General features: G+C 41.7%; 1 protein-coding gene across 5 annotated transcripts in view; it reads right to left on the reverse strand.

Moving 5' to 3' along the window:
- Nucleotides 1-22,368, reverse strand: part of LOC144512356 (plexin-B2-like) — a 215,167-nt gene that overhangs the window by 114,368 nt on the left and 78,431 nt on the right. For all 5 annotated transcript variants that reach the window (XM_078243056.1, XM_078243057.1, XM_078243052.1 and 2 more), the window contains one exon: nt 14,829-14,881. The gene's annotated coding sequence lies outside the window, so the exon portion shown is untranslated. The remainder of the gene's footprint in view (nt 1-14,828; nt 14,882-22,368) is intronic.

Below are 22,368 nucleotides of genomic sequence, written 5' to 3' on the forward strand. Positions count from 1 at the left end.
TACCTCAATTATGTCCATCCATCTCAGACGCCATTTTTCAAACCCGATCACGACTTGAATCTACCGCTTCGATTTGTTTTCCTCCTCTGTCGCTGACAGTGTGTCAGTCAGGCTAGCTGCTATACTCAGACCTGCCCTCCATCATAGTTTCCTCACACTGATAGTTTATAAAAAGTTAACCAACAAGGCTCCGCCAATGCAAATACAATTTAATGTGAAGGAAAAAGAGGAATGCTAATTCACTTGGAGACAAAGTGTGTGTGTATGTGTGTGTGTATGTGTGTGTATGTGCGTGTATTGACTCGAACAGTGAGGGGTGTGTCTGGTGTTGTATTTCCTGCAGTCTGAATGGAGAGTCTGAGAACACACTTGACTGCCATAATGAGGTACTCTCACTACTCTGTGTGTGTGTGTGTGTGTGTGTGTGTGTGTGTGTGTGTATGCACACACTGAACCCAGAGCACTTATGGGTACCAAGGGAGGGGTGAAAGAGAGAGTGAAGAAAAAGGGATAAAAAAGTAAGAAAAAGAGCTGAAAGAGGAACAAGAATCCTTGGAGTTCCTCCCCTCCTTTTCTTCCTCCGCTTTCGCCTGTGCAAACATGTTCCTGCCCTCCTCCCCTCCTCCCCTCGTCCTCCTCTTTCAACGGCCCTCTTTATCGCTCCTCTTCCTCCTCATCTTTCTCGCTGCTGAAACACAAAACCCTTGTAATCCCCATGATCCAGGCCAGTCTGGAGGGGAAGGGAAGAGAGATTGAGACCGGGAAGGGGGAGAGAGGGAGGGAGGATGGAGGGGGAAAGGAATGAGAGTAATGTCAAGAGGAAGAGGAGAAATAGTGGAAGAGTTAAAAATCATCTTGTTATATGGATTGTCATTATTGTAATTTTATTATGTTGGTCTACTCTGCACACATGACATCTATTGCACGTCTGTGTCCACCCCCCCGCCCCCAGTTGCTCTTCCTGAGGTTTCTTCCAGAAGGAAGAGGACAGAGGGTGTGGTATTCTGTACAGATTGTAAAGCTCCCGGAGGCAAATTTGTGATATTGGGCTATATGAGGGGTGCTAAGTAGATGAGCCCACCTATAACTACAAAATGAAAGGATGTTTTGCTTCATTTTTATCTGAAGTAGTTAACAGTTGGCTATAGACTGTGTCGCCGTCCTCGAACTCTGGTCTCTTCGGGAAACAACAACAGACTTCGAGCTAGCGAGCTACACGCTGAAAATGTCAAGTTTTGAAGAACATATGGATCGTGCAACAAGGCGGGCCTGCTTGGTTTTTTCGGGGAATGACTGTAAAGATTTACAAAGATTATGTTTAGGGCGTTTCCTCTCTAACTGGGACGTTTTGGGACCGATTGGTGGGATAGCTGTGGATGAAGTACACAAGGAGATACCCTGGTAAGAGCCAATGAGGTTTAACCACGTATCAGCTCATTTAAATAGCTCACGTTACTGTATTGTGTCAACAGTTAACGTTTTCTTTTGCAGGGTGCAAATGTTCCATCAAAACAAGTTCCTTCCCGAGACTATTTAGCAGAGCCGCCGTCGCTGCGGCCGGAGTCTTAGCGCCGTTTGTGATTGGTTTAGAGAAATGCAAACAACCCAGAGGTTTTTTTCCTGTTTCGGCAGACAATAAGCCTTCCCTGTTGACGCCTGCGCAGTATGCTCGTGTGTTGACATCGACACGTGTATCGGGTGCGGTCTAGCATCGACCCCGTTTAAGGGGTTTGTTTGTTTTTTTCCTTTTCCGAAGCAAGGGTCAAAAAGTATTGTTATACTGTATACTAAACAGTATTTTTTTTATATTTCTTGCTGTCCTTTCTGTTTTTTATTCTTTATATGTTAAGTGAGTGTTGTACTTTTAGAGCAAAGATTAACCAGAGTCAAATTCCTTGTTTGTTTACGCAAACCTGGCCAATAAAGCTGATTCTGGTTCTGACAGACGGTGTGGTATTCTGTACTGATTGTAAAGCTCCCTGAGGCAAATTTGTGATCTGTGATATTGGGCTATAAAAATCAAACTGACTCGACTTTCCTTACAGATTGTTTTATAACTCCTTGATATCCACGTTTAGGCCTCCTACACTGCATTTTACATCACAGGCCACCATTTCAGATTTTGGGAAATGTCTTGTTGGGCAAGGTGATGGGATACTTTACTGAAAACAGATTTTTCCCATGCGCAGCCAGAAGGAAAATAGTTTCCATCCCTGTGAACTCTACAACCATCTGTCAAATCAAACTCAAGTTTTAAAAGCAGCTCAGGCCTCTTATGCAACCAGTGAAGCTCCGTTCATCTTTAAAGGAGGCCCAGCCCAGAGAGATGAAGCTGCTGATGAACTGTGATTCAGACACGAGTGCTGTGAAGAGAACAAAGGCTCCTCTTCCTCTCTGCGAGGTTTGGTTTGTATCAGAGGAGCCTGAGAGAGTCTTTGAGCATCAAGGAGTCCACCTACTTTACTTTGCAATTTATTTCAGGTGGTGGGGGTGGGGAAGGGGGTATTTGGCAGCAGACAAAAACCCATCAGAGCGTCGCTATCGGGTTGCTTCAGGACACACAGTGATCTACTCGGTTGTTGATAATAAGAAGTCTGTTAGCTCTCCTCTTCTCAATCCAATCACGACGTCATTTAAAGGCAGCAAAGTGTCTCAGGGCGACGAAAACTATTTACATCACATTTCCTCCTGATTTGGCTGCCGGCTGCCTGCGTTCACAGCGGTGTTGGTGTGTTTTCTACACGGCCGAGCAGTCCCCTCCAGGCACCAGAGCTATGCTAGAAAAACGGCAATGTCAACACAAACATCTCACACTGACAACACATTTTCTCCCGGTAGAGAAGAACATATCCAACTCTCTGCAGTTGACTTGTTTTAACTGTGAGTCCCAGTCTGGATCAATGACACTTCATGTCCAGCATGCAGCGCCGGATGTGTGTCGCCGCTGTCCAACTCCGTTCTCTTTGGGAAACGGCCAACAAACTTGGAGCTAGTAAGCTACACGCTAAAAACGGCAAGTTTTGAAAAAAACTTTGGATCGTGCAACAAGGTTTACAAAGAATATGTTTACATCATTTCCTCTCTAACTGGGACGTTTTGGAACCGATTGGTGGGATAGCTGTGGATGAAGTTCACAAGGAGATACACTGGTAAGAGCCAATGAGGTTTAACCACGTATCAGCTCATTTAAATAGCTCACGTTACTGTATTGTGTAAACCGTTCACTTCATTTAATATTGTATGAGGAGTTCTCTTTTGCTGGGTGCAAATGTTCCACCAAAACAAGTTCCTTCCTGAGACTATTCTGCAGAGCCCCCGTCGCTGCGTCTGGAGTCTTAGCGCCGCCCAGGACGACTGTGATTGGTTTAAAGAAATGCAAACAACCCAGAGTGTTTTTTTTTCCTCCTATCCCAGAATGCATCTGTGGTGTAGCCAGACCTTACCCCGCAGCGCTGTGGAGATAGCGCTGGCAATGCGAGACTATGCATACTCTGGTATGCTTTGTGTCAGGTGTGAAAACCAATTGTACCAAACTGTGGAAGTGCACTACTATTTAACGCGACTACAAGGAGTTTTTAACTAGTAATTAAACAGTCTCAATTTAATACTGATGCCTTTTTATTAGATGGCAGCAAACACAGACCTGTTTCAATCTGACTGAACTCATAGCCGATTAGATTTACACTTTTTTATCCCTTGCTGCCTCAAAAAATCTATTTCAACAGGTATTACAGCACATAAAAAGAGTAATGATAGCCATTAATGGGACCTTTCACAGGAAAACAGCATCCCAAGACTGGTAAACGAATTTACGACCTAAAACGCAGTAGTTTAACTGTGTCCAACAGCTTAGAGTTAGTTGTTAAAGATGTTTTAAGACTTTCTCGGGACGTACAAACACCCTGATGAACAAAACAAAAAGAAAAAAGGCACGTTCGGTTGAAAAATAATTGCTTCTAGTTGCACAACGCTGGAAAGTAAAAGGAGGGGGGAAAAAAAGCTAAAACCCTGACAAGAGCACAGTCACAGCAGAGGAGCAGAGAAATGGTTTAATCAAAATGATGACAGTGAATGATTCAGGAGATCAAAATGATCCAGGAGATTAAAAATCCAGCCTGTAGCAAATCTGGGGGCGAGGAGGAGAGAGGCAGTGAGAGGGGAGAGCAAAAATCTTTAGAAAATAGTTCCTAAATCCTTCCTGAAGCTTCTGGAAAATGTTTAGTTGAAAAGAAGAAGCACACTGTTGTTTACACGCACACACGCAGCTCTAAGGGAAGATAATCTATGGGGAATCATTTGATTCTCCAATTAAATCCTTCCAGATGCTTCCGAAGAATATCTGAATGAAGAAAATAAAAAAAATAAAAAACACACACTGATGGGAATCATGCTTCCTGATGAAAAACAAAAACTCATTTGTCACAGGCCACAGCCTTGTCACGCGCGCACGCACACAGACACACACACACACACACAGACACACACACACACACACACACAGACACACACACACACAGACAAGGGCGGACTGGCCATCTGGCATATCGGGCACTTTCCCGGTGGGCCGACGTGCTTTTTGGGCCGACCAATCTTTTTTTTGTCCAGCCAGTGAACCGGCCCATAAAAGTGGTAGGCCTAGATCGGCAAAACACTTTAGTCAAAAATATCACATAGGCTAGGTGTTCTGTCCCTACACAAACACCCCCTACTTTCACAATGAAATGGACTAGTCCGTAACGGTGTGCGGCAGTGCAGTTTCAGTGTGGATCTGCCAGGCCAGGATAGTGATAGAGATCATGGAGAAGAAACGCAAAGGAGGTGCCGAGAAGCTGCCAAATGTGTCACATTGACAGACATGTTTTCGGCAGTCGCAGGACCTTCATCAGCTCCCGTGGCTGATGATAGTGGTGTCGGTGGCAGTGGCATGCACAGTGAGGAGGAGACTTACAGAGGATGTTACAAAAACAAAACTGAATCCAGCCAGATGACAAGCGTCTCCTGTAATAACTCCTCGCACTGCCTGACACACAAAGGTCAGCCAATCTCTGAAGCCTAACGATCTCATTAACAACCTGTCAATCAAACATCAAAGACCAGGCCCAGGACAGAGAAGAAGTATATTCGGAAACCTTCCAAATTGCATGACCACAAAACCGTAACATTTTATTTCATCATTCAAGAAATAAAAGGTTGAATTTGACTTTCATTTTGTTTGTTTTTTACATGTTGAATCAATGAAGTTATGAGCAGAGGCTTGCTCGGTGTGGATAAGCAGTCGCCTGCTGAGATCTGGCACAGCCATGTTTTCGCTTGACTACTCCGATCTCCCACATCGAGTGAACTACCCACAGTGCGCTGTTCACTCGCAGCTTTGTTTGATCGACACAGCATTTCAGAAGTGACTGAAATGTTTTCTAAACCGTTGCAATGCTTGGGTTATATATGCTGGACAGTTAGGAAATCTGTGATGCAGCAACCGGGAGCCACATAAGTACAAAAAACCCAAAACTTTCTTTGTTTTGACAGAGAAAATCTTTTTTTGTGAAAATCTTTCAGCCACATATTATGGCCTTCAACAGTGGATGCTCACTTGTCTTGGAAGTGGAACCTTTAAGTAAGAATTAGTATTTCCAAAGGTGACGAATGAAGCTTGACAGGAAGCCAGCAGGAATGAGAAGTCCTAAAAGTGCTCAGATGAATAAAGGAGGCTATGTTTCCGATTCAGTTCGCTTTGGTCCGTTTGTTAGCAGGATTTTTTGCCAGACCTTCCTCCACAGCGCTGCGGAGGAGGGTCTGGCTAGTCCACACAGTATTCCTGGATGGGAGAAAAACGTGCTCTGGTTTATTGGCATTTCTTTAAACCAATCACAATCATCTTGGGTGGCGCTAAACGCTGGACGGAGCCACGGTGCCTCTGCTAAATAGCCTCAGGAAGAAACTTGTTTTGGTGGAACGTGTACGTTCAGAAGTTGTTTTAGTCGTGCAACAGAAAACTCAGATTGGACAGATAGTCTAGCTAGCTGTCTGGATTTACCCTGCAGAGATCTGAGGAGCAGTTAACCATAGTCCTCAGAAATCCACCGGAGGTTAGAACGCCAACACAGAGACAGAGGAAGGTAACGGACATCCGGCTAAAAAGAGGAACATCGCAATCCCGGAGCTCAATGGTGTTTTAAGCCCCCAACGTCTCCTTCCAGGCAGCGCTGCGACTGTTGACTTCAAGGCACCTAACCCTAACCCTAACCATTGCCTAATCCTGGGGGCTTAAAACACGATAAACAATCCCGGAAGTGGAATGTCGTGGATATAGACTATTGAACCCTGAACTCCTTCTAACCCCGGAGACCAATGCCACACTGCTACGTCGCCTAATGCAGACTCGGGGAAAAAATGCTTTCCAGAGAGCTACAGTAAACCTAAACAAGAAATTAACAAGTAGGAACATCTACACAAGAAACAAAGGGTATTACGAGACTTAAGAACCAAGTTACGTGCTCATGAACACAGTTTGTGGCTGAAAGCTCCGGAAAAATACCAGTAAGAGGACCTTGTGCTAGGAACATTTTCCAAAGTCAATAATAACGAAGCTTCTCAATGCAGAACTAGCTTTCAAAGAGTCAGTGTAAACCATTATATTCTATTTTTAAAGGCTTAAAACGTGGATGTAATGTAACAAATATGTCATGATCTAATCCCATGAAGATTTAGGACGCACACACATTCACAAAAATGTGTGCGACAGAGGCAGGAAAGAGGACACTTGTCATTTACTGTAACACTTTGAGTCCGTAAAGCTCCACAGAGATCTCCGTCACATGTGAAAGACATTACCCCGGAGCTGTTGTTACGGAGCGAGTCCGTTTTAAGAAGTAAAAAATGAAGAGAATAATAGAGAAAGAGGCTGTGGTGAGCAGTGAGGTAAGCTGTAAAAGCCATCAGAGGCAGGGAGGGTTCCCGCTGTTGTCCATAAAAGCTTAAATGTAGCAGACAGCTTAGAGCGTCTGCTTCAGTACTTGTCCTCCTCCCCTTCCTCCACCCTTTTCACTTCTCCTCTGCAGCATTTCAAAGTTCATGTATATAAAACATGAGCTGCAGGTAATTCCTGATTCAGCCATTTCTGTGTTCAGAAAGAAAAGGAATGAAACTGTCGGCTCTTGGCTGGGTAATAACGAAAAGTCCACAATACACACATTGAATGACATCCAAAATAATGGACACTGTGGGCCAGCCCTGAACAGAGAAAACTAAAAAGGGAGGACATGAAAGAAGAAAAGACAAAGCCGCTCAAATGCATTTAAATTAAATTCAGAAAAATTCAAGAAATTCAGGACAAACGGAAAGAGAAAGATGAAACCCAACTTTATTACTGTCTAGTGTCGGGTACGACTAGGGCTGGGTATCGTTCAAAAGCATTTAGTAACAGTACCGATACCAACGCTGTGACTTCGATACCGGTTCCTAAACGAGACATTTCGATACCAATTTCAGAAAACAAAAAGACATTACAACCGTTCTTTAAATGTTGCCGATGGTCGTTTTTGGCTCTTTAGATCTTGGTTCAGACACAGTTTTAGCACCGGCATCGGAAAAACACCCAAATGATACGCAACCCTATTACTGTCAAATGGCATGTGGGCATGAATGATAAAGTGGTAATTAATAATAACTGATTGATGGAATCCCTCGGGGTCAAATATGAGCTACGTGACACTGTGAAGCTGTCACAAACAGCTGGTCTTTATAACTCACTGCTGTTACACAACAGCCGCTTCAGCCACTGCATGTGATGACTTTTATCTTTCGAGTTTCTTTGGACTAAGTTGTGAGAGACAAAAGGAAACCCGCTGTGATGAAGAAGTGTCTTCTTGCTACATTAAACCCGGTGGGAAAGCGTTTAAGATGCTTCAAGTGAGAAAAAAAACTAACCACTGTTTTCATTTAACAGATCTTTTTTTTTTTTCTTCCTTTTCAGTAAGTTATGTGTCCTTATAAACACCGAAAACAACTGATCAGTTGATGGAATAGATTTTCTGAAGGAAACTTTGCAGCGCAGTATCACTCAGAAGAACCAGATGTTCGCCTGACGAAGCCTTTATGTTGACATACCCTCATGTTGTCCTTGGGTCAAATTTGACCTGTTTTCAAAGTTTTTTCATATCAGAAAATATGGGACGCCGATAAAGCGCCGAGAATGTAAAAAAAAAAAAAAAAAAAAACACGACAAAACGTTAAAAAAGCATCAACGAAAAAAATGGTCAAAACTGCAAAAAAAAAACGCCAAAAACATCAAAAACAAGCATCCGATACATTGAAAAAGTGACAAAACATGGTGAAAAAAACTACTAAAATGTAAAATACAAAACTTTGAAAAAAAAGTGACATTTGAATGTCACTCATGTGAAACACTGAGATAGGGACAACGGAAGAGTTTTTTCATGGTTGACGGGAAGACAACACAAGGGTTAAAAAGAAGTAGAAGAAGTAAAAGACCTGATAGTAATCACAACAAGCAGAAGTTGCCATGGCTGAATAGAAAAGGATCCGTGGAAGTTCACTGCAAGAAAAAAAGACCTATTGCAGCAAATGGAGGCAAAACTACAAACGTTCTTCTGGTCCAATCCCAGTGCAACTCTTGGAGCAGCTAAAAGAAAATAGTATAAAGCCTTCCACCGCAGTGTAGAAGCCACACTCGGCTGGCTAACACAGAAAAGAAAATAAGAAATCACACACACACACACACACACACACACACAGCGTGGCACTATCTTTGTGGGGACCCATCATTGACATAATGCATTCCCTAGCCCCTTACCCTAACCATCACAACTAAATACCTAACCTTAACCCTTACCCTAACCATCACAACTAAATACCTAACCTTAACCCTTACCCTAACCATCACCACTAAATACCTAACCTTAACCCTTACCCTCACCCTAACCAGAACCTCATTCTAACCCTAATCCTAAAACCAAGTCTTAACCCTCAAACAGACCTTTAAAGTTGTGGGGTCCAGCATTTTGGCTCCACAACGCTGTCCAGACCCCACAAGTATACTGGACTCCTGGTTTTTAGACCCCACGAATATAGTTAAACAAGAACCCACACACACACACACACACACACACACACACACACAAATTACTGGCAACGATCCTGCAGCTTTTCAGTCTCACCACACACACATAAACACACCACAGTACCAGTTGGCAGCTGATAAAAGTCTGCTCCGAGTCATCAACTTTGCCTTCTCGTCTCTCTTTCTCCCTCTCACTAACTCTTTCCTCCTTTCTGCTGTTTTTTTTTCTTCTTTTCGCTGCTTTCATACTTATTGGCTTTCTTCAATGGGTTCTAAACTTTGTCTTCTTTTCCATTGTTTTTTTGTTTGGTTGTAGTGTCCCTCCATATTCCATTTTTCATTATTCAGAGTCTAAGACCCTTTTCTTCCTCCGGGTCCTTTCCTTCAGAATTTTCTTCCATCATCCCTTCCTTTCATTCTTCTTTCCTCCGTTCTCTCCCTTCTATCATTCTGTCCGTCCTTTCTCCCATTACTCCTTTTTTTCCTTCCTTCCTTCTTTCCACCATACCTTCCTCCCTCCCTTTCATCCTTCGTCCCTTTCCATCATCCCTTCCTTCCATCCCTACTTCTCCTCCATCCTTCGTCCCTTCCAATCATTCTGTCCTTACTTCCTTCCATTACTTCTTTAATTCTTTCCTCCCTTCCTCCTTTCCATCAGTCTGTCCTTCCTACCACCAATCCGTCCAGTTCTGCTTTTCATTCCTCTTTTCCTCTCTCCTTCCACACTTCTTTCCATCGTCCCTGCCTCTCTCTCTCTGCATCATTAAGGTTATGGATTAATGAACTGATTAAGGAGATATAATGACAAAGACGGACACACACTGAGTTTTGTCAGGTCTGAGGAGATGTTTGCCATCTGTGTGTGTGTGTGTGTGTGTGTGTGTGTGTGTGTGTGTGTAAAGACAAAAATGGAATCCAGTCAACTCACATTTCATGCAGTGATGCATTTCTGGGATTAAATCCAAACAACACACACAGACGCACACACACACAAGGAGGGAGAGAGAGAGAGAGAGTGTGGCAGCAGACACGGTGAGGTAAGTGATGAAATGATGAAGATTAATAGCAAAGTGAAAAAGAGACGCCTTGCTGAAACTCTTTTCGATATCCAAACGTCTTAAAGTGTTGTTTACTGAACCTGTGGTGATATTAATCACTCACTACAGTTGACTGACGTGGCTTTGAGAGGGTCAGTGTTGATATGTTTTGGACTGAATCTGTTGAGAACGCGTGCTTTGTACCGATGTTCAATAGTTAAAGAGAAAACAGTGTTACTCACTGAGTTTCTATATTAAGTCAAGTACTAATGACAAATATGATATTTATGAAATAAATAAATAAAAACAACTGTTGTGATTATATCTGACACTGTTTTTGTAGAAAGAAGACGTGGGCGGGCGAGTGTGTGACAGTAGGGATTCTCAAGCCGACAGCAAGTCCCAAGTCAGTCAAGACAAATATTAAGTCTTGTCAGAGCAATTCCCACATCAAACAAGACGAGTTCAAGTCCGGCCAGAACAAATCTCAAGGAAAGTCTATTTAGGCGTGTCCAAGGAAAGTCTCAAGACTTATCAAAACAAGCTTCAAGTCTCACTTCTATGGAATCAAATAAGGGTCATTAATATTATGAGCTTGTAAAAAGTTTTGTAGCTGTAGATTTATTCCGTGTATGTGTAATTTTCAACGGTGAGGTTTCACAAAGTCTGAGCAATGGACACACAAATGTCCTATCCGCGTGTGCGACCCTGAAGTTACAAGCACAAGCTATGAGTTACAAGGACAAATTTTGACCCTATTTTCTTTACGCCTGAGCTAGTCTCGCTTTGCCAGACCCTCCTCCAAAGCGCGCTGAAGGAGGGTCTAGCTACTCCATATAGCATTCAGGGATGGGAGGAAAATGTGCTCTGGTTTGATGGCATTTCTTTTAACCAATGTCAAAGCAACTCCCAAGTAAATCAAAACAAGTCCAAGTCTTGTCTAAACAAGTCCAGAGTAAAGACTCAAGTCAGTTGAGACAAGTCTCAAGACAAACACCAAATCTTTTTCTAACAAGTCTCAAGCCCCAAGTTAGTGAAGACAAGTCCAAAATGTAATATCAAGTCTTGTCAAAGCAACTCCCAAGTAAATCAAAACAAGACACGTCCAAAGTAAAGACTCAAGTCAAGTCCCAAGTCAGTTGGGAAATATCAAGTCCGTCGCAGCAAGTCTCAAGCCACTCAAGACATGTCCATGTCAAAGAAGTCGAGAGTCAAGTCAATGGTCTTCATAAGCAAATAGCAAGTCAGTTGCAAGTCTTGAGACCAAGTCCTTTCAATGCATTAACCTTAATTAAACACTGGAGGTGTGTGGCTATGCAAGGCCTGCATCGTGCTGTCTCGGGTAATAACTCTAGACCTGAATGCAAGTCTTTACAGAGACAAGTTAAATATGACTCCAAGACTCAACTCTTAAGTGAACAGCCCTGCTAGTTTATATTTAGGTATTTGGGTTAAGTTTTAGGATTAGACTTCTAGTCGAGAGCAGTAATTACAGTTGAGGTTTGAGCTTATATGACTGCGGTTTGCGTTATTTGTTCAGGAGGAAAAGACATGCAAAAGAAACCATGGACACAAGAATAAAACTGCGCTGAGCCGGACTTATCAGCCGTAGGTGGTCCACCTCAAATATGAGTACATACCCTGGTATTTGCTTTCATAAGATTTGAGAGTGACAAGGTACAAGCTCCCATGGAAGGCTGAGAAAATGAAGCCGTTTATGGGAACAAGAACTATTAAAACACACATTGGATAACACAACAGAGGGGAATGAGATATTGAGAACATGGAGGCAAGGCGGAAACAGTGATGGATGGAAGACAGAAGGGGAAGTGAAGGAAACACACACAACATAGTGACAAGCTAAAAATGTGAGTCGGCAGACAAAAGGCGACCATAGAAACCAGTCATTCAGATCGGACGACCATTCAAATCAACCGGTCACACTTGAGGGTTTCGTATGGTTCCTGAAGGGCCGCATCAACATAGTTTTGGACTGAAACAGCTGATTTCACTAATTGACTTGTTAACTTTAATATGAACTCTTTGCAAAATATCATATGACTAGGGTGATTTTGTACAGGATGGAAAAGCCTCTGAAACAATACACTATGTTGAGCTGAGAAAGAGAAAGCATTAAATGGACAAAATAACCCTGCAGCCAGTAACAGAGCCCGAGGTATTACAATCATTAACGTGGTAGGTAATCTGTGTGTGTGTGTGTGTGTGGTAGTAGATAATGTGTACCAGACAGAAAAAGGGACCTAAACTATGTGCAATAATACTGTAGCATTTTTACAGTGAAGTGCTATAACATGAATCCCGACTGACTCGCAATGGGTCAGTCAGTACAAATCTCACATTATGCAGCCAGATCTTAAATTCTAGTGCAAATCCCAACATTTCCAAAGACATGAAATATGTCTGATTCAATTTTGAGGGAATTTGTTTTAAACGATGCACAAAGCCTCCAGAATATTTCCATTTGAAGGAATGGTGCAGCCATAAAAAAAAACAAAAAAAAACAACACAGCGTCTTGGGTTTGAATATTTCACTCAAGACAGACAAAATAAAACTATGAAAAGCCATTTTGGTTCGTCTTTACTCTCTTTCCAAAATCTCAACTCCTGGTATGGAATATTTCACTCGGCGTAAACATCATATATCATATATCAGAAGAGCAACTTAAAGAGTAACTTCATCCAGTCTAATAATGCGACTTGCTATGCAAACCAGTGATAATAACATGTTTTTTTCTCCCAGCAGTGATGTACAGTGGCGTTATGTACAAATCTACATCAAAGATGGGTGTGGTCGCGAGCCAAAACAGACCAAAACCTGACCACACCCAGCTTTCAACCCACAGAGGACAATGGAGCCATGTTTCTCCGCCTTCCAAAATCTAGTGTGGACTCACCCTCACAGGGAAACTGGATGGCAAGGGGTAAACGTCTGCACAAGTATGTAAAGAAACGCTTTTTCTTTTAGTGCTCGTAACAAAACATCAATATAATCATCCAATAAAAAAGGGGATGATCAGAAAGTAGCAAAAATTTCATTCACAGGGGAGTTGGTGCTTTCCTCTTTTTTAATTGTATTTTTTTATAACTATATACAAGCGAGGCTGTCCTTCCCCCAAAAACGCTCCCATAGGTCGTTTGTCAAGCAGCAATTACGACTCATAATAACATTTATAGTGGCTGCGCCCTCTAGTGGCCGCCCCGACGAAGTATAAGAGCGCCAAATTCCACGTTAGGAAGCAGCTTGGGTCAAACAAACACAGGACTTTCACCCAGGAGAACGTTTAAAAATATAAGTAAACTCTTTTTTAAACTACTACGGAACAAATGGAACTAAACCATTTTCTGTGTCACATGCGTAACCAGAAGTTAAGCAACGTGATAGATCATTTTAAATAAAACCACAATGTTTTTCGTAACTTAACTAAGTACTTTTTGTGCCTAAATGTAACCAAACTGCAATCGCTTCGCAACGTTAACGCCGTTACGTTCTCTGGTTTATGGGTATGAGGATATGAGGACAGAAAAAAAACTCTCCTGTGGGTCGTATTAGAGAGTAGGAACAAACGAGCCATATCGTCATATGTTTTGGAGTACTACAAGAACCTGTACGGTGAATCTAACTGCAGCCTCAATGCAAAAATAGTCAGAAATTGGTTGCCACAGTATTATCACCTTGTTCTCAGGTTGTGTGAGATTTCAAATTTTGAAATAAGCGACCCAGAACATTGGTGGATGCTACCCAGAATCAAGGTGGACGAGAAAATGTGGACGCAGGATCTGGCATGTTGTTGAGGATCTGGCCTGAAGATCTGTAATGTGTGTTTGTGTGTAAACAAAGGTTTTATTTTAATCACTTATCCACTCGTGGTTGACATCTACTTTACCTGGGGCTTAACATGTGATAACGCGCACGCTGTGTGTGTGTGTGTGTGTGTGTCTGCATTTGCGTGTTTGCGTGTGTGTGTGTCTGCGTGTGTGTGCATGCCTTTGTGCGCTCATATTATCTTTGTGAGGACCAGTTTGAGTTTTAGACCATGAAGTGAGGATATTTTTTCATGGACCAAAAAGACTGTGAAAGGACTTTTAGGGGTAAGTTAGTCAAGTTTGGGTAATTATACTTATTTCTCTGTCTTAAAAACTTTAACGTATTTAAGCCCACCGTAATCATCTTACCACAGTATTAGGAGACTATAATGTTGTTTGTTTGTGTTTGTATATGAAAGCTCCAGTTCCCCGACAGCAGCCTCAACAACATCATGGAGTTCAAATAGAAGGAGAAAAGCAATATAATAGGAGAGCAAGAGGTGTGTGTAGTGTCAGTAATTGGCCGATATGTAAGAAGAGTGTTTGTATGAGGGGCAGCAGGGTCTCCGCAAGAATTCATTTCTTAAAAAACGGCCTAAAGCCTCAATTAACCCCTTAACCCAACTCCCTGCTCCGCCACACACACACACAGATATGTACAAAACCACACAAGTAGGTGACGCTGCCAAAATAAACATTCATGTGAACCCACAATGCTTTCTAATGACGGCGGAGAAAGCCTGAAAATGATTTAAATACTGTGTGAAAAGGGTGGAAGAGAAAGTAGTTTGATGAGAAAGAAAAAAAGTCATTGTGGGGGATGAAAATATTTTTTTTATGACAAGATTTCAGAATAAAAGTCAGAGGAAGTTGTAATTCTTCCTTACCTGTTCAGCGTTCAGGCCTGTGGATCACTGATGACATCAACCACCAAACTCTCCTAAAGGAAACAACAAAAATGACTGAAGTTGTAAAAAACAGTTTGGGTCAGTGCTGGACAAAGTACTCAGATCTTTTACCCAAGTAAAAGTAGCAATACCATAGTGAAGAAAAACTCTGGTACAAGTAAAAGTCCTGCATTCACAATGTGCCCATTTTAAACCAGCTCTGTGTCATACTTGTGTGGGCAGTGTGTTTAGATGAACTATGTTCGGCTTCCCTCTGTGGCAGCAGAAGTCTTCGGTGGCCCTCTGCTGCTCCGCAGGGCACTTAGTGCTCTGGCGCCACGCACGGAAGCCGAACACCATTCTTCAACACGCTGCCAACACTACCATGACACAGAGCTGGATTTAAATCAGCAAAATATCTCTTTAAGTAAAAGTGCAACAGTATTAGAATTGAAACATTTCAAAGTACCAAAAGTAAAAGTACACAGAATGGCCCATTTCAGAATAAAATATATTCCATCTTCAGTCTGACACTGCCTCCACTCTAACCAATTTCTGTGGGGGCGAGGGATTGGATTTCCCCTAACCAATCACTGGAGACCACCGTATCCGCCTGAATGTAACGGCATAACAACATACTGGGGTCGCCGGGGATTTAAGAGTGAAGAGGGCAAAGTAAAAACAAACTAGGATCTCGGCAGAAATTGAGACAGCTTGACAACGGCATTAGTCCCGCCCCTGGAGCGGATTGGCTTATTGTTAGTCCCCCAGCGGCACTCATTGGATCGACCATTTTTTAACCGACAAGCCTCTGTTTCCTGTCATGATGCCAGGCGAATCAGTCAACTCAGTGGAGTGGGCAATAATTTAAATAAATAAATAAATGTATTACTTGATTTATATTTTGCATTAATAATCTGAATCTGCAAACATAACTTAAGCTGTCAGGCAAATGTAGTGGAGTAAAAACTACAATCTATGCTTCCAAAATGTAGTGTAGTAGACACACTCAAGTAGTAAAGTGTAGTACTTGAGTATATGACATTTCACCACTGGTTTGGGTAAATTTGTGACTTGTAGCTGGTTCCATTTAGTCATGCGATATCTAAACACAGCTTGAATGTGCTGAACCGTGAAGGAATCAATAACTGGCCCGAGGGTTGCACTCGGACTACAGGTCAAAACGCTGTGACATGTTTGTCAGTGATTAGCTCCGGGAGGGACGGCATCGTGTTTCGGTGGAGGCACATATTGCACAACTTGCTGCATTGTTGCTTTTTAACACTTTTAAAGCTTTCAGTCCACTCTTGTTATCTTCCGGTGTCATTGAGGTTTAATATGACGCTATAATTAGAGGAGTGATAGCGGCTATATTGTCACCAAAAAGTAATAAAGTTAAAATAAAGGAGACTTTTCTCAGCTCTGTGCTGTTGGGTTGAGAGTGGGTGGTGGTAACAGGGTGGAGCTCTAAAATACAACAAAACCAAATAGGTTCTGTAGTCTGGCTGTAAAAACATGATTGTTGAAGTGTGTTTAAAACTTTTACTGCTTTGGATGCAATTTCACAATGTAGTGAAGCCATTTAAAAAGGATATTTAGGTAACAATAAAAGCAGTATTTAAATCACAGACTGAAGTTATTCTTGCAGATGCCACGACTCCATTCTTTTATAATCAAGTGGAGCAACAAGTAGAGAACATCATGAAGTACATCGGCTGACCATTAATGCTGTTGTCAGTTTACATGAAATCAAACAGCTACATGAACATTTAAGAGAAGACGAGATCAAACTTTATTTATCTAGAGGGAAATTGTTGTGCAGCAGTCGCCCTACAAAGTGGGAAAGAGTCCAAATAAACAAAATACAAACAATGAAGTTAAGGTGCAAAAACTGGGGATTGACCAATTATTGGCCTGGCCAATTATCGGGGGCGATATTTGGTATGTTATGTTTGCAGATTATCAGTATTGGTGTTTTATTTTACCGATAAAGTTAATTATTATAATAAGGGCGCTACTTTGGCTTCGCTACAGCTCTGTAAGCAGTCTTAAACGTGCAATAAACGTAACATTTCTTCAGGAAGCTATTTTTGCGTTTTATTCATTGATTTTTTTGACTGTGTATTACATTTAGAGTTTCAGTTTTATAACATACACACAGAAAAAAAAAGGTGATAACTGGAACCAAAAATGGTCCTTTGGAGGATGCCAAAACCATTTTTAGTTCCACAAAGAACCTTTTAACAACAGGTTCTTTAAAGAACCCACAAAGGTGCCTCAAAGAACCATCAAAAAATGGTTCTTTGAGGCACTATTAATGGTTCCTCAAAGAATCATATTAAAAATTGGTTCTTTAAGGAACCATTTCAAGAATAGTAATAATAATAATAATAATAATAGCAATGCTCCAAGGTCCAAACGCGCCTGGCTTTTAAAGGGAATGGGAGGTGATCTCTGATTGGTTGATTGCATGTTACACCCAAAACACACCTCTGATTAATGAAGACACTAAGTACAACCGTTTAGAACCATGCGCCCCACGCACGGACCCCTTTTTTCCGCCGTCAAACTAGCAAAAGTGGATTTGGACACAAACTAAACACACCTGCGTTTGTGAATTCATTAAATTTACAAACCATTAGAGCCTGTAGAATTTCCCTACGTCCATGCAACGCTACTTCATTATGATCATTTTTATTTATTCCATGGTGTTGTAGTTCTTTCGTTCGCTAGTCCAATATATTTCGCTGTATTACGACTACAAATGAGACCAACATGCAACTTATATTGAAGCCAAAATCAGCTTTTGTGTTATTGGCGCAAGTCTTTTTCAGATTGTACAACAGACATATTGTTTTAGTGTGGAAAGGTGGTTTTCTTTTTGAGCTGCCGAATATCGGAATTTCCCTATGGGGATGAATAAAGTATTCTACCTACCTACCAGATGTTAAATATTACTTGGTGAAACCTGCAGAAACTCTATTATTAGTACGTTTACTTCAGTAAATGATCTGAATACCTCTTCCCTCACTGGTGAAGTCAAAGTGGAGATACCCGTGAACAGGCTTGTTCTGCAAACATTTGGGAGCCGGCTGCTCTTGGTGTTCATTAAACACTCGCGGTGTCTGCAGCTTCTTGTCTGTTTTGTTGTCTCATTATGAAGATTACTCCCCAAATTGATTTCTCCTTTATCTCCTCAGTGAAAAAGTCCCTTTATTTTAGAGCCTATAAGCATTAATGTTATCCTTATGAGAGAAAAACTGAGGCTCTGTGCTCGTATTATCACAAATTAAAATGCCTTTAGTTTAATTCATGCCCTGACAACGGGGTCTATTAAAACTCAGGCACAGCTTTAGCTTTTTGGTTCTCTCTCTCTCTCTCTGTGATTTAATTACGTTGAATTACCATAGGCCGTCACTGTTCTGTGAGTATGAGCCTGACGCTCACTTTGATCCACAGCAGCTTCTGTAGCAGGTTGAATTTTGGTTTGCAGCTCCAGTGTATTGTGTGTTATTCTAAAGTAAATGATGAATCCCCCTCGTGTTCCTTATTATCATCTTTATGAAATGCTTCCAGTCAGTAGGCAGTTACAGACTGACAAAGACAACCCTAACAGGCTGACATAAGCACTTCATGTTAACTGTGTTTTAGTGTAGCCTGTTAGCATGCTAACATTCACCAATTAGTCGGGCTGAGACGATATGCTTTTGTCCTGATTCGATTCTTTCACGATACACGGGTGCTGATTCCACGTGTATTGTGATTTTCGTTTATTGCGATTCTACAAGTGTTGTGATTCGATTGTATTGAGTATTGCGAGTTTCTTTTCCTTCTTAAACAAAAACCAAAAAAAAAAGTTGTATAAAACACTTCTAGAGACAATATATCACAAGACATTTCAGACATTAAAAGTCCTGCATTTAAAACCTCACTTACGTAGAAGTACGTACAAGCACATTTTACTCAAAGTAAAAGGTTTCCTGTCGGTGTTTTCCTATTCCATCTGATGTGGGCTGGAACCGAATATTCCACTATTCCGATATCCGTTCGTTGGGGTATGTATTCCGTTTTCAATTTTGGGACTCAAATATATGTTTTTTGGTTTTGTTTTTCCTTCAATGCTCTGCTCTGCACCGAACTGCCCAGGAGTTTGTGGAACAGCTGACTGTTTCCTCAGTCCCCCCCGTCTCTTTTCTTGCTGTGTGGTCAGAAATGGCGAGATCTATAAACTATCTGAAGGAAAACACTAACTGTGAAATCTAAAGTCTACTTGTGCTAGATTGGGAGGTTGAATAACACAACATGACATGACATGCAGCAAAGGGCCACAGGTTGGAGCTCGACTCTCCTGCAGAAACAAACGAATGTCGCCTTTTTTACTTTGCACTTAAACAAGCAGCAAAGCAGTTAGTGAGGCGAGAGAGTGCGTGTGTGTGTGTGTGTGTGTGTGTGTGTGTGTGTGTGTGTGTGTGTGTGTGTGTGGGGTGAAGCTTGTTTGGCAGCACTTCTGACAATGTTGAGGCCCTCGGTGCAATCCAACAGAATGGCCCAGTCTGTCTCCACTCTATCTCAAAGAACCTTATGCTTCTGGACTCAAATCATTCATTCATGTGTGTGTGTGTGTGTGTGTGTGTGTGTGTGTGTCCATATGTTTCAGTATCTAACATCCAACACCTAAACATCCAGATGGCGAAGCATCAGTCGACACAATGTTTCCTTCCATCATCAGGAAGTAGCCTGAAAACCGTGAAAAGACAATAAATATTCATCATGTGGGCTCATCTTATTCTCAACGTTGTCTCCGTTCCAACTATATAAACTAACGGTGTTCCTCTATTAACCTCAACAGCAAAGGCTGTGTCTATCTGAGGCCACGCAGATTTCCATGTACGTGTTATTACATTTTCAGAGGGTCATTGTGCATTCTTCGCTCCGCTCACCCTCCACTGACCTCTCCGCTACCTCGTCCATTTCCTCCTCCTCTCCTTCTCTTCAACAACTGGCTGTGAATCATTCAATAGCAAGAAAAGGCAGAAGGCCAGGGTTACAAATTATTTAACTTTAAAAAAAAAAAAAAAAAAAATGTTTTTTTGGACAAACACCGTGACTGCAAATCCTGATTTACTTTCCATTTTTGGCAGAATTTTTATAGAAATGAAGCAGACGGAGGACAGACACACGCAGCAGGTCCAGATTGGAGGCAGCTCTCCGTCTGACCTCTTCGCCAGGAAAAAAACTAAACGCACACCGTCTCGGTCTGACACACACACACACACACACACACACACACACACCGTGTCATGTGCCAAGAAAATCTCTCCAACAACAGCAGCCACGTCCAGAGACAAAGACACAGTGCTTCATTTCAGTTTAAGGTTTATTAAATACAGAGACACGTTAACTCACACTTTTAACTCTTATACCATTTATTGTTATACTATTTTATCCTTCACTTATTCAAATTTTATTATTTTACAGTAAATTGTATTTTATTTCTCTCCTGTATTTACTTTTTCTTAATTTTAGATTAATAGGCTATGGGAGAGAGTGAGTGTGTGTGTGTGTGTGTGTGTGTGTGTGTGTGTGTGGTAAGTTAATATCATTATTTCCATCTATTTTTTATTTAATTGTATGTATAGAGGTACTGTATTTACCTAAACAGAACTGTTTAAAAGTAGAGGAATCAGAATCAGAAAGGGTTTTAATGCCAAGTACGTTTTTTAACACATACAAGGAATTTGTTTTGGTGTTGTTGGTGCACGTCACACATTCTTTAGATGGAATATTAAACAATATAAGTATAGGTATAAACAATATAAGTATATGTACACAGTATGTATTAACTTAAAAATAAAGAATAAATAAAGATATGAATAAAAAATAAAGAGCAAAGAGAAACAGATGCTAGAGCTCTAAAACATGATCGACACACTCACTTTTAGATCAGAGACCTTCTTCAAGGCAAGAACAAAACTGTGAAATACAAAGTCAACGATACGGCGCCATATGGCGAAAAGTTTCATCCTTACAAGCTCAAAGGTTCGGATATAATTGGGGCCATTGGCTCAGCATGTTGTACAGAAACGGTGCGTTTTAGGGATTGTGCTCTCCTTACTGACTCCATGTGAAACTCAAAGCCAGGGGTCCGTCTGTTAAATCTGGGGAACTCGGATTCTGTTTTACTTCACGTTCAGTTTACTTTCACCACTGTTATTATAAGGTTTGTTAATGTATTCGTTACAACCGTAGAGTGTAAAAAATAATGCACGTAGCATCGGCGACGTCACCCATTGGTTGGTGACGAGAGGGCGGAGCTGCGGAGGATGACGCGGGCCAAGCCAGTGACGTTTATGGTTGCAATGGCGCTGCGCTAAGCTAAACGCTAAAGAGGGAAAGTTGCCGATTGGCTGGTAAACGCAAACCTAGGGCTGGGGGTGAAATGGAGAAAATCAAATATCATGATATTCTGGACCAAATACCTTGATGGCGATAATGTAGGGTTGACTTTAGGTGCTTTCACAAAATATTTTCACAATGACATTTTAGATAAATAACCATCGATAATGTGCATATAATAACTATAAGAGTTGGTCAGTGTTGGGTGTAACGAGTTACAAAGTAACTACTTTGTCGGGTAAAAAGTAATGTAACGCGCTACTACTGAAAATTTGGTAACGAAACGTAGTTCCTTTTTCAATTTCGGCGCAACGTTACTTTTCCCAGGGACAGATTTGACAGCGACGCTGCCTTCTCAGCTGCGGGCTCACAAGCTCCACACGGGACGTGACAGAGGCTGGTAGCAGAGCAATCATGGCAAGCGAGAAGCAGTTAGCTAAGCAGAAGTTAAGCTTCGTGGCTTTTTGCTGGACTCTGAGCCAGGCAGACACAAAGCTGACAACCTCACAGATGGATGCGGTGGAGATGGCCTCATACATACACGCAGCGGACCGCTGTGGACTTGTGTCGGCTGCACGGACATGCAAGGATTTCCAGAAAAGAGGCTGCGTGCGTCTACGACAATGCACGGACCATCGTGGCTGCGCAACCAGTACAAGTCGATACAGACCATTTTGCTACGTTGATTTGAATGGCCTTTCTATCCATTTTATTTCTATGAGAAAATCACTGAACTTTCTCTTAAGTTACCAGCTAACACTAGCGGTAGCTAGCTAGCTAGCTTGGTTGGTTGGCAGAACGAGACATTTCTAGGCGACCGACATGTTCCAATCAACTTTGATGAAGTGAAAACACACAGTGAGATGGGTCAAAGTTTAAGAAGAAAACACGGACAACAGCCAAAAACAAGTTCAGGTTTATTTTACTGACCACAGTGCCATGGTTGGCGTTGCTGAGCCTCTGTCCTGATTGGCAGGTCGGCGTGTAGCCAAAATGTCCGTCACATTTTCCATTAAGCAGCACTCTAAAACCCACAAATATTCATCTCACAAGGATGATGTGAAACCTGAGAAAGAGCAACAGAATCTCAACTATGTTTGCCACCTTTTTTCTTCTTTATTGCTTTAAAATGACCAATTACAGT

Source organism: Sander vitreus, chromosome 23, assembly GCF_031162955.1.
Source record: "Sander vitreus isolate 19-12246 chromosome 23, sanVit1, whole genome shotgun sequence".
NCBI classification, from domain to species: Eukaryota; Metazoa; Chordata; class Actinopteri; order Perciformes; family Percidae; genus Sander; species Sander vitreus.